The sequence below is a fragment of the Emydura macquarii genome, unplaced genomic scaffold, assembly GCF_026122565.2.
Source record: "Emydura macquarii macquarii isolate MOO-44397 ecotype Brisbane River unplaced genomic scaffold, CSIRO-AGI_Emac_v2 contig_1110, whole genome shotgun sequence".
Classification (NCBI taxonomy): Eukaryota; Metazoa; Chordata; order Testudines; family Chelidae; genus Emydura; species Emydura macquarii.
The window spans coordinates 1,724,865-1,737,357 of record NW_027131247.1 but is presented as its reverse complement, the minus strand read 5'-3'; the positions used below and the strand labels follow the sequence as shown (position 1 = coordinate 1,737,357).

Below are 12,493 nucleotides of genomic sequence, written 5' to 3'. Positions count from 1 at the left end.
ATTGAATGGGGAGCTATTGTTTTTTATACTCATCATTCAATGGGTTTTTCCTCTGGTGTTGTCATCATAGAACCTGAGTTCTTTACAAGCATGTATTAATTTATCTTCGCAACATCCTTGTGTGTGTGTGGGGAGGGGGGGGGGAGGGGGGCGATATCCCCATTTTACACCTGGGGAAGTGATGCACAGAAAGATCAGGCCCAAAAAATGCTAACTAATTTGGGTGTCCAATTTGAGAAATTTAGGGCGTGATTTCTCAAAAGTACCTATTGCACTTTGTATGTTCAGAGCTCCCAGGGTTCTCAGTTGCAGTTGTGAGTGGTCTGAAGAAAAAAAAAAAAATCAAATCCCATGTATTTTTTAAATTAAGATTGGATGTTTTTCTAAAATATATGCTCTAGTTCAAACAAGGATTATTTCGAGGAAGTTCTACAGCCTGCAACATACAGGAGGTCACATCATAGCGGTCCCTTCTAGTCTTGGAATCTACGCATATTCTTCTTCTTCTAATAAAAGGTTTTTTAATGTAACGATGATAGACATTGACAAATGTTTGAAGAGTATCAAGGTAGAAGACCAATTATTTATCATGGCACATAGCATAATTAGAGCTCAGAATCTATGTTTAAAAGAATACTGACGTCATTTTCATGATTTAATTCTCCCTTTCCCTTAGGCTTTGAGGGGATTATCACTGTAAAGTGCAATGAACAATGGCCCGTTACCATATCATGTCTTTGAATGCAGAGGCAGGTAGCAATGGCAGTAAAAAGACCATTGGAACTTTTTAAAAAAAAGAGAATAAGTGAAGCATAACTCTCCAGAGTGATACTGTTCTTCTCTATTACAAGAGCATATGACTCTGATGGGGTATTCTCTCCACTACCAGCAAGGTTTTCATCTGAGAAGTTTCCTCTCAGGCTTTACAGCCTGTTGACACCTTCCACAGCAGATGCCGGACAGCACATCACTGATACTGAGCATTCTCTCACCTGCTGCCTCTTCAGCTTTCTAATGCACTTTTGTCATCAAAGGCCATCACTGAGATGCGGTACTGAGGGAAACAATAGCAGTCCAAGCAGATGGTGGAGAAAAGTTAATTGATCCACTGGGGCAGATAATGAGCTAACCTCAGTGTGGGGAATACTAGGAATTGTAGGCTTAGTTCCATGGTAAAATGGCTTTAGCGGGGGAGGCGTTTTCCCCCGTTTGCATATTTCCTATCATTTCAGTGTATTTTGAAAGGTGTATCCAGATAGCAGTTTAAAGACTTCACACGTTGCCTCAGTTCCTAGATCTCTCATGGGAGAAGAATTGAGGAGGTCTTAAGTGAAACTACCTGCTTTGACACCAAAAACAAAGCCTTTGAATCCAGGATCGAAGGTTTTCTCTTCATCCCCCTCCTCCAAAAAGCCTGTGTGAAGAGGAAAGGCTTTTCTGCATTTCTCTGCGGTCAGTTTCAGGCAGGAGACAGAGAAAACTTGGGCTCAGGAAAAAAGCTGTGTATAAGACCTGGGCAGGGAAGTGGTCCAGCTATGCAGTGCACAGGGAACATCTGTGTGGTATTGGCAATTGGGCATTTAAGGGCTGAGATTCTCAGACAGAGTGTGGCCAGGGGGTGGTGAGGCACAGCCATTTTGGATACGATAAACCAGATTTCTTGCAAGCACCTTAAGCACTGAGTGCTCACTGTACACCACAATCTGGATTATTCTTAATACACCTCACTAGGCAGCCAGGTGAGTTCTCATTTCAGTCCTTAGTGATCATCACTGCAAGTGTAACCACATGACAGAGGATGATATGAAGTAAATGCAAGAGGAAATTCAAATCTCAGAGATCATGGAGACAGAGAAAGGAAGGTAGGGTCAGGTATTTCACACCCAATAACTCTGAATTTATTGTGGGGCTACACATTAAAAAGTGCATATTGCAGATGCCAAGGAAATCCTGGGATCATGAAGACACAGTGGAACTCCTCTCCCTCCCCACCCCGGCTCCCCAACCCATGCTGTTCTTGCCATTCTGCCGACCTGTGCAAACACAAACATTTCTACAAAGGGCTCCTTTTCCTCCAGATCGTGTACTGTTGGGCAGTAGAGCTGGTCCAGGCTATTCAGAGGCTCCTGATAACAAGGCAGATGCAGGAGAATGACTTAGCTGGAGGCAGCACAGTCAGCTGAACCCTTTATTGCTGTTCCCAAGAGAAGAAGAGGGTGTTATCTCCACTGTCTCTACCAACACAAACAAGTAGATCAGGGGTCTAGCCAAGACCTTCAAGCTGCCAGGCTTGTAAAAAGCTGACAAGTGCTGTCAAGATCTTTAAAAGCGAGTGCCTTGGTTAAGACTTGAGTTCAGTCCCACTGAAATTAAATGACAACAGTCTCTTGATTTAAGTGGGAGTTGGACTCTGCATATAGGGTCTAACCCAAAGCCCATTGGAATCAACAGGAAGTCGATGAGAGTCTTCATTTAACTTTGGATCAGCCCCCTCTTTAATGCTCACCAACAGTGCTGTCATCATCTAGCTCCCTCCCTACAGCGCAAGCCAAAACCAAAACAAAAGTCCCAAAGAGAGAAAGCTCAAGAACTCTTTACAAATAAGGAAAGTTAACTTTGTTATTTCACTTCCCTTTGAACCAAGATGCCGATTGTGTAATTATACTGGCAGGCGGTGGAGTCAATGTATTATCAGAGCTTGCTAAAAATACTGGAAGGAGGATATACTCATTGCAAGAGAATTGTGCAATGCAGTACACTGCTGCACGTGTTGCTAAGCAGATTTTTTGTTTTTAAATATTAATTGTGGTACACGACATTTCATGAAGTGGGAACTTTGATGGTTTACCTCTGACAATTGGCACTAATTTTGTTTAAAGCAATAGCCACACAGATAAATTTAAAAAAAAATCCACTCATGTTAGTCCTCAGAAAATTCCTATAGAATTTAACGGAGATGAAACCATTAAAGGTTCTGGAGAAGTTTCATAGCATTTTATACTCTAAATCTCATGGATTTTATTAGTACAAATATAAAAGCCTTTCCTACACAATTCCATAGCTAATGAAATCTTTGCTACAAAATTCTATAGGCTTAGAATAGAATTTGATAGAATACTATAGCAGGATTTGGGTTAGGATTTACAAGGGAAAAAGGGAGAAAGCAAGTACTTCATTGTAATAGCTTATAACACACCTCGCACATGCACTACCCTCAGTAGCAGCACTTGAAGTGTGAAGTGAATGCTGCTCTGAGAGCGCACATGGAATATCCCATATTCCAGGCTATAAATAGCAATTTTGGGAGATGTTGCTTCAGACAATGGAATTAGAGAAAGGCCAACTGCCCAGATGATTTAGTGGGAGATATTCAGTCACACAGTGGTGTGAATACAATAGCCAAATGTTCCATCTGCTCTGAGTTTCTGTCTGGTGAAAAATATATAGGAGGGACCCTTCCTCCCCCATCCTTCCTTGAGAGGGTTATGTTTTGGAACCAGGCTAAAGACAAGGAACAACCAGCATGAGGATTGTGAGAACTGGCAGCTCTGTAATATATAATTGAGAGCTGTGTGGGAGAACATCCCCCACAAAAAAAATGCAGAGTTCACTTACAACATGTCCGCCTTGATGCTTTTCTCAGAGCACGGAGCCCACCCACTGTGCTTGGTTTCCCTTGGACAAAGTTTTTAGGGCCTGTTACAATCTGCTTAACCACTCTCAACTCCCAGTAGGGTCAACAGATGATTAGATCACTTGCAACTCACCAGAACAGGGCGTTACCGAGTACATCCATTGGTGTCAGCAATGCGTGATGCATCGGAGACATCACCTATAGACAAAGTGGGGCTAAGTGGATGGAGCAGCAGACCAGCATTCAAGAAACCTGGTTCCTCATGCAGCTGACCCTGAAGACCAATGAAGGGGCTCAAACTGGTTGTGGACCCATCCTCCCAATTGTTTGGCCTGCTTGATTAGTGAAGAGAGGAGCAGGACTGTTTTTTTAAGATCATCATCAGTAACAGGTAACTGGCTGCTTGATACTTATGCCTGGAGCTATGATCACTCCTGAGCCCGCCTTCCTTCAGTCTTATTCCTGTCTGCTCCAGCTCTGCTTGCTCCTGGTTCAGCTTGACTCTTGGTTCCTGACTCTGACCCTTGTCTTTGGTTCCTGGCTCTAACCACTAGAGGATGACTGCCCATGCCCCGACACCAGTTCTGCCACTGCTGGATGACCTGGGGCAAGTCACTTCACCTCTCTGTGCCAAGTTTTCTCATCTGCAAAATGGAGATAATGATACTGAACTCCTTTGTAATGTGCTGATGAAAGCTATGTGTTGTTATATTTTGGGTTGTTAAGACTGCTGGAAAGTTACTGAAAGCAAGAGACCTCAACAATATAACACAGATTTTGGTCCAGATCCTCAACTGGAGTCAATAGTCATAGCAGCACTGAATGGAGCTACACCGATTTACACTAGATAAGGAACATGGATTTTAAAGGCCAGAAAGGATCATTATGATCATCTAGTCTGACCTCCTGCATAACAGCCACACAATCTCACCTAGTAATTCTCACATTCAGCCCGCAATTTGTGGTTCAACTACAGCAAACATATATAGCAAGACAGCCATTCAAGGTCTTTGAGTTTGGAAGAAGCAGATGAGCATATTAAGTAAAAGTTCTGGATTCACTTACTCTGAGGACTTCAACGTTGTGCTCATTATCTTTGGCAGACTTGCTATTGTGAAAACATTTTTCCTCCTCTACATCTTCCATGTAGACTTTTCATTATAGTAGCATGTTTGTTGGCTGAGATAAAGCCCATTGGATGTCCCTTACAGCTTGGGTTATCTTCATTTGGGTGCACTTACAATGAATGTGGTGTTTGCAGATGAGTCCGCTGCATAAATACAGGGGAAAACCATTTTATTGCTATAAAAGTTTCATCATGTTCAACAACATGAGTAAAGTACTGTGTTTAGGGAAAATCAACAAGTTGGGTATTTGGTCTGTTGCTTCCTACACACACCAATGGATGAAGTAGGAATTATTGAAGCAGAAATGTGTTGGTTTTCAACTTTCCATTTCAGGATGTAAAGTGACTATGTAAAATGCTTTTTGTACTATATGGACATGAGGGGGAATTAACTGAAGATAAGCATTTGCAATGCATCAACACTTAACCTCACTGCACTGTAACTGATCAGAAAGGAAGAATGGCCCATTTAAAATAAAAGAGGGGAAGCTATGAGATATCCCCACTACCCAGATGCAATGTACATTACTTGCCTTCTTGCAGTTAATATGCCTCAGTTTCTCAATTGGTAAAAAGGGAATAATTATCTGCCTTACAGAATTACCGTAAGGCTTACTGAATTGCTGTTTGCAGAGCATTTTGAGATTTCCAGGTGGAAACGCAAGGCATTGCTACAATTTTGCGGTCAGCTAGGATGTCATGGTTGTCACTATGCTGCACACCCAGAACATCACAATACCAGTAGGGAGTGTCCACTAGCTATTAGCGAAATAGGGTCTATGCTATATTCTTCCTTCCATTCCATCCAGGAAAGGGCAGTGGTGTACACAAGCGCTAGCCAGTTCGTTGCTGCATTTCATTAACTAGAACTGCCTGATCTTTTCACAACTGAACCGATAGCCACATAAGCCTGATAGTTTGGGGTTTAGACACGTGACCTAGATCAGCTTGGTTAAAATTCAAGGCTGTGTTTCCATTGAACAACACTAAGTTCCTGTGATAATAGAGATAAGATGACAAGTAAAATCAAAAGAAACCATAGATAGCCTCTCTCTTCCTGCAGTACAAAGGGAGTTCTAAGGCTACTGGTATTTACTTTTAAACCTCTACTCTACCTACCCTGTACAGCATAAACATGTTTGAAAGTTGCCATGGAAGTGCCTCAAAGCCTTTTGGAGCCTGCTATTTACCTCTCCATACAAGAAAATGAAAGCAAAAATATTAAAAAGGATAATGCAAACATCAATCAATACCATCAATAGCAAGACTGTTGAATTTGTTGCCATAGATTACTACCAAGGCAAAATTCTTCGTACGTTTATTTTTAATATCATCTGCAAGATGAATTTAAAGAGATGATCAATCTTCATGTTCCTACAGAGCATTTCGCATGGGTGCAGGAGTTAGTTGACATATTGCAGACTGGAAGATCCAGACTTGCAAGATGCTCTATCCTAGAATGAGAATTCCCACTGATATGTTTCTATTTAATATTGTTCCTTTTGCTAAACTCAGTTTGATCATCATGCAACATAAACTCTCCTAATGCAGGAACACTTTCTAAAGAACTCAGGGCCAGATTTTCAAAAGTCCTCACTACCCAGCAGTTCCCACTGTGACCCCGATGGCCAGATTTTCAAGAGTGTTCAGCACTCAAAGTGCACCCAATGTGCTGAGCAATTTGGAAAGTTTGCCCTCGTTTGTTCCGAAAGCACCCAATGCACACTGTTTATGCTAAACTTCATTTTCAGGTATTGTCCTACAGTCCTTACTCAGATGAGACTTCCACTGATTGACCGGATATGTCAGGATTTGCCTCCCGATTCTGAGGATTAGCAAAATGAGGCTCTGTCCAGGGAAAGAGTGGTTGATGATTCAGTATAATTTTTTTTTTTAATCATTTGATTCAGTTAAATTGATTTACAATTGCAACAATCAAAATAATTATATCAGGTTTAATTTAACACTCCTGACTCACTCAGAGGCCATTGGGTATTTGGATCGGATCTAGTCAGAATAGTGAGGAGCATGGGATTGGTCTTAATGTGCCATCTAAAAATAGAGAGAGATGCGTTACTGGATTCCTAGAAAATATATACTCAATTTTTAAAAGCACCCACTAATTTTGTATGCCCAACTTGGGACTGCTAAGGTCGAAATATCAAAGGACGGATGCCTACCAAAGTTTAGGGATGGATGATACAGTTCTGGTTCAGTCCATTGCAAATTCAGACAGCCATATGTGAATATCTGGTCTGGATCTCAATTTCAGAGCTGAGGATCACCTCTACCACTTACAGATACACAAGAAAAGAAAGTTTACATGCTGTACTCCATTAGAAATCTTTCAGTTGCTCACTTTCTCTCTGACACACAACTGTGGGTCTGTGTATTGTGTAAGAGCCTTCTTCTTTACTGTTCCTGCCGTGTGTGTGTGTGTGTGTGTGTGCCTCCTTTACTTCAAAATCAGCTCAAAGGCCTCTCTTTTTTCTCTTGTCTGTGTTTATTAAATTATCTCCCTCTGCCCACTGTAACTGTTTTGTACAGATGTCCATACTATGCATAGCTCTGTTTTTTTACAACCCCAATTCTGCCAGAGGCTACACATGTAATTAGCTTTAAGTACTGCAAATAGTTCCCTTGACTACTCTCATTTTATGAAGCTAAGCACATGCTTAGATCTTGGTAGGATGTGGACTTATTTTGTTAACTATATATTCAGTTCTGGATCTCCTATGAAATTCTGTAAAACTATTTGATATTTTTATAGGAAGACTGCTACCCATAACAAAAAGATTAATTATTTTTTCCTGTCTCTCTCGTCAAAGATCTCTGTTCACAGATTCCAAGGCCAGAAAGGATCACCTTGATCATCTTGTCTGACCTTCTATATAACACAGGCCAAAGAACTACTCCAAAAAAAATTCCTAGAGCAGATCTTTTTAGAAAAACAGCCACTCCAGATTTGAAAGTTGTCAGTGATGGAGAATTTAATCCTGAAGAAACTGCAGTATGAAGAATTTTGGAGAAGTCAAATTCTGAAGGCACTCTTCCCATAATACAAGTTGGCAATCACAATATATCAATATAGTGCTTTACTCTTTTTATTCTGTAAAATTACTCCAATGCACAAAACACTCTTGGTTTGAAGCATGAGCAACTTGCTGCTATTTAGATTCAAACAGTTTCCATTAGGAAAAGAAAGTACTTATAAAATGCTACTGATGCTCCGTGGATAGTTCTGAAAAGCAGAGATGTGCGGGATGCTAAAATTCAAACTAGGTCTGAATAAAAGAATGGTTATTTTCAAAGGCCACCACCTGAGCCGAATTTAAGTAAGTTATATTGCCCAAATAGATCTAAAAACACTGCTTGGCATTTCATTGTTCTCCTGTGTATTGGTCCTGGATGCACAAATGTGTTTTGGAGTTGGTATTTCATATGTAAATATATGATGACTTTATTCATTACTGGTAGAGAGAGGGAAAGAAAAGCAGCTGTTGAGGAGACAGTACATGTTGTATTACTTATTCATGTGCAACTAGATGGAAAAATAGAGATAGACTTTCCACAGAAAGGAGTAAAGTGGATAAAAAGATAAAGGCATAACATATAGTGTATGCCAAAGTCTGAGTTTAACATTACTTAATTGTATCACCTAGGTGCATTGTGTGAGATTTAGACATGGGCATGAGGAACAAAATTGTAAGCCAGGCAAAAAATGTCCTGTCAAAACTGTTTTTCAATAGAGAATTGGGTTTTAGAAAGCTGATTATTTGGGGGGTGAGGAGATGGGGGGAGGATAGCATGTCTGCTTTTGGCTATTTTTGATGAAAAAACATCAAACACCCAAATCTCAAATTTTTAGCTGAAAACTAAATATTTTTTGGTATTGAGATTTTGATTAAAACTCATTTTCCCCTTGATAATACAGATTTCAATGAAAATCAAATAAATTTTCAGCAGAAATTCCCCACCTACAGCATTTTGAATATATTTATTTATTTAACCAAGTCTAGTCAACTTGTAACTTTGGGAATGCTTAGAATCAGGATTTTGTTTTGTCCCAGATAGAGACCATGAGTAAAATCCTTCACTTATAGAAGCCAATGGAAACACCCATCAACTTCAGTAAACTCTGGATTTCAACATACATGTGAATTCCCAACAGGGGGGTCTGATTATCAGGTACTCTATGCCCTTTTAGACAGCTCTGTTGGTGCACAGGAGCCTTAAAATGGATGAAAAATAGAGCTGGTCAAAAACCAAAATCCCTTTTTGAAATGAAACCAACTTTTTTAATAAAAGGACTTGAAATGAGCCATTGTACTTATTTTTAAAAAGACTAATTCCCACAATTTTTTCTTCAGAAGTGTTATCAAACGCATTAACATTCATTTTTTTAAAACCGAAAACTAGATTGATATGTATATATGAACAAATCTTCTTCCTAAGATTTTAACAACACACAGTTAGAAGGATTCTAATTGTGCTAAGTTTTTAAGCTAAGACCTCAGAAAGGAGACCTGACAATATTGTGATTGTTTCTTGAGTCATCTTCAGCGATGACAAATACTTGAGGGCACATATTGAATTACAGAAGCTTTTGTGAAGATGGCTAATTTGTTTCCATGAGCTTTATAAAGTTATACATGTGCAGAGGCAAATCTGCTGCAACTCGCAATGTCAAACTTTCTTAACCCATTTCTCGAGGTTTGAAGACGTTTTGGCTGGAGCAAGTCAACTCTATTAATTAAGGACAAAAAGCAGACCAAAGAGCTTATAAATAGTTTCAAAGGGAGTCATCCAAATGAGCATTTTATGTCCCGGAATTACTTCATCTGCTCAGACAAACTTATACAAGTTAGAAAGCACTTAAAAAAAAACAAAACAAAAACAAAAAAAATTGGCTAGATTCTCATTTACACCAACGCCCCTTTACACCACTCTAGAAGTTCAAAGGGCACTTAAAGTGTGCATGATTTTACACCCACTTTTAGGAAAATAAGAATCTGGCAAACTATGTTTGGTAAAGGCATATTACCAAAAATATATATTGGACTAGATGTTTAAAGGTGTTGAGCATCCCAATCCATGGCTTACATAGGCTTTGCATTTGCTCAGCTCCTAATGTTAGTTCACCATTGGTGAAAGTGCCAACTGGCAGAGGGATTTATAGAGATCATCTGGTTCAAGATATATACATAATAGTTCTCTAAAGGGTGGCATGTGAGGTCTCACAAAAACTTCAGTACCTGGCAAATTGGTTGAAAATATAGTTAAGAACGGAATCAGACATCGATGAACATGATATGTTGGGGCAGAGTCAATATGGCCTTTTGTGTAGGGAAATCATACCTCATCAATCTATTAGAATGCTTTGAGAGTGTCGACAAACAGGTGGAGAGTGTGATCCAGCTGACATGCATACTTAGACTTTCAGAAAATCTATGACAAATCTTTCACCAAAGCAAGCAGTCATGGGATAAGAAGGAAGATCCTCTCATGGATCAGAAACTGGTTAAAAGATAGGAAACAAAAGGTAGAAAAGAAATGATCAGTTTTCAAAGTGGAGAGAGCTGAACAACATGGACCCAGCATCTGTACTGGTACCAGTGCTCTTCAGCACATTCATAAATTATCTGGAAAAAGGAGCAAACATGGAGGTGGCAAAGTTTGCAGATGATACAAAATTACTCAAGATAATTAAAGTCCTAAGCAGACTGTAAACAGTTACAAAGGGATCTCACAAAACTGGGTGATTGGGCAATAATATGGCAAATGAATTCAGTGTTGACAAGTGCAAAGTACAGCACATTGGAAAACATAATCCCAACTATACACACAAAATGATGGGGTCTACATTAGCTGTTACCATTCAAGGAAGATTTTGGGGTCATTGTGGACAGTTCACTGAAAACATCTACTCAATGTGCAGCAGCAGTCAAAAAAGCTAACAGCGTTCAGAATCATTAGGAAAAGGATAGATAATAGGACAGAAAATATCCTACTGCCACCATATGAATCCACCTTGAATACTAAGAGCAGTTCTTATTGCTCCATCTTATATTTTATATATATAATTAGAATTGGAAAAAGCATAGAGGAAGGTAACAAAAATTATTAGGGGTATGGAACAGCTTCCCTATGAGGAGAGATTAAAATGACTGGTACTGTTCAGCTTGGAAAAGAGACAACTAAAGGGAGATAATAGATGTCTATAAGACCATTAATTGCATGGAGCAAGAGAATAAGGAAGTGTTATTTATCCCTTCATATAACACAAGAACCAGGGATCACCCAATGAAATTAATAGGCAGCAGGTTTAATATAAACATAAGGAAATACTTCTTCACACAATGCACAGTCAAAGCTGTGGCACTCATTACCAGGGGATGTTATGAAGGCCAAAAGTGTAACCGGGGTCAAAAAAAGAACTGAGTAAGTTCATGGAGGATAGATCCATCAATGGCTATTAGCCAAGATGGTCAGGGATGCAACTCCATGCTCTGGTTGTCCCTAGATCTCTGACTGCCAGAAGTAGGGATTGGACAACGGGATGGATCATTCAATAATTGCTGTGATCTGTTCATTCCCTCTGAAGCATCTGGCACTGGCCACTATCGAAAGACAGAATACTGGGTTAGATGGACTCATATGGCCATTCTTATGTCTCTACTGAGAGCCAGTAGCCATGAAAGGTATGTATAGATAACAATTAAAAAGCATGCATGATAAAAATTAGGTTCCCAAGGTCTTAGAGTTAAGTCAAGTCACTAGGATGTTCCTTTCAGGCAGGAAGTAACAGATATCTCCCTCCCTGTCTGGCCATGTGTGTATTTGTGTACTGTATGCTTCACAACGTACTACTATTTGCACACTGAAGCCTAGGCTAAATAAGAGATTACAAAAAAGGATGAAACACACAACACGGGTTGTCTTGTTTATGAACTATTGTGATGGCATATCTTGAGGTGAAAGGAAACACCTGGAATCCCTGAACTGCCAGTATGCTAGTTTTGGGTGAGCAATACTGTACAAGACATGAGAGTATCTTGTTAATTAAGGCTACAATCTCGAACTGGGTTATAATTTTATTTTATTGGTAATTATTTGTTTCCCATACTTCTTCGTGATATTACTTGAATCTCTAGGCTTTGTTAAATAAACTTGTACTTGATTTCACTATAAACATATCTAAACTGTTGTATGCAAGTGGAGCGGTGATCTGAGATGGACTTGGCAAGCTGGGATGTACTGTTTCTTTGGAAGCAGCAAATCTGTGAATACTGAGTGTCTAGTAGAGCAGGGACTGGACACTCCAGTTAGATGCTCGGGGGACTCGGGTGTGTCCATTGCTAACACGTAGAGAAACAGCGAGGCCTAGAGGGGAGTGCTCCTAGTCAGGGAGATGGTTGACAGCATGCACAGACAATTTCCTCCCCCCGACGCCAGGGGTTAGCAAGGTGCCTCATCATCCTGGGTACCCCAGGAAGCATCACAGCAATCTATAGGTGAAAAGCTCCAGATCGCAGTAAGAGCCTCCTGCATCGTTGAACACTCAATTGGATTTGTGCAGTATAGAAGATCATTCCTGATAACTTGTGCAAAGGGAGAAATGGCTCAACAGCAACAATAATAATATTGGCCACCCCAAGGTGCTTGTTCTGGTGCACAGTCCTTGTTTCCTTGAGCCATGCTGAAGTAATTCTATTCCAGAAAGGGGGGGCAGT

General features: G+C 40.0%; 1 protein-coding gene across 7 annotated transcripts in view; it reads right to left on the bottom strand.

Annotated features, from left to right (window-relative positions):
• LRRTM4 (leucine rich repeat transmembrane neuronal 4) overlaps window positions 1-12,493 on the bottom strand; it is a 651,824-nt gene that overhangs the window by 492,675 nt on the left and 146,656 nt on the right. Inside the window, exon 1 of one of the 7 annotated variants that reach the window (XM_067545850.1) lies at window positions 4,700-4,774. The exons of the other annotated variants lie outside the window; for them this stretch is intronic. The gene's annotated coding sequence lies outside the window, so the exon portion shown is untranslated. Of the gene's footprint in view, window positions 1-4,699; window positions 4,775-12,493 lie in introns of those variants that run through there. 7 annotated transcript variants of the gene reach the window in all.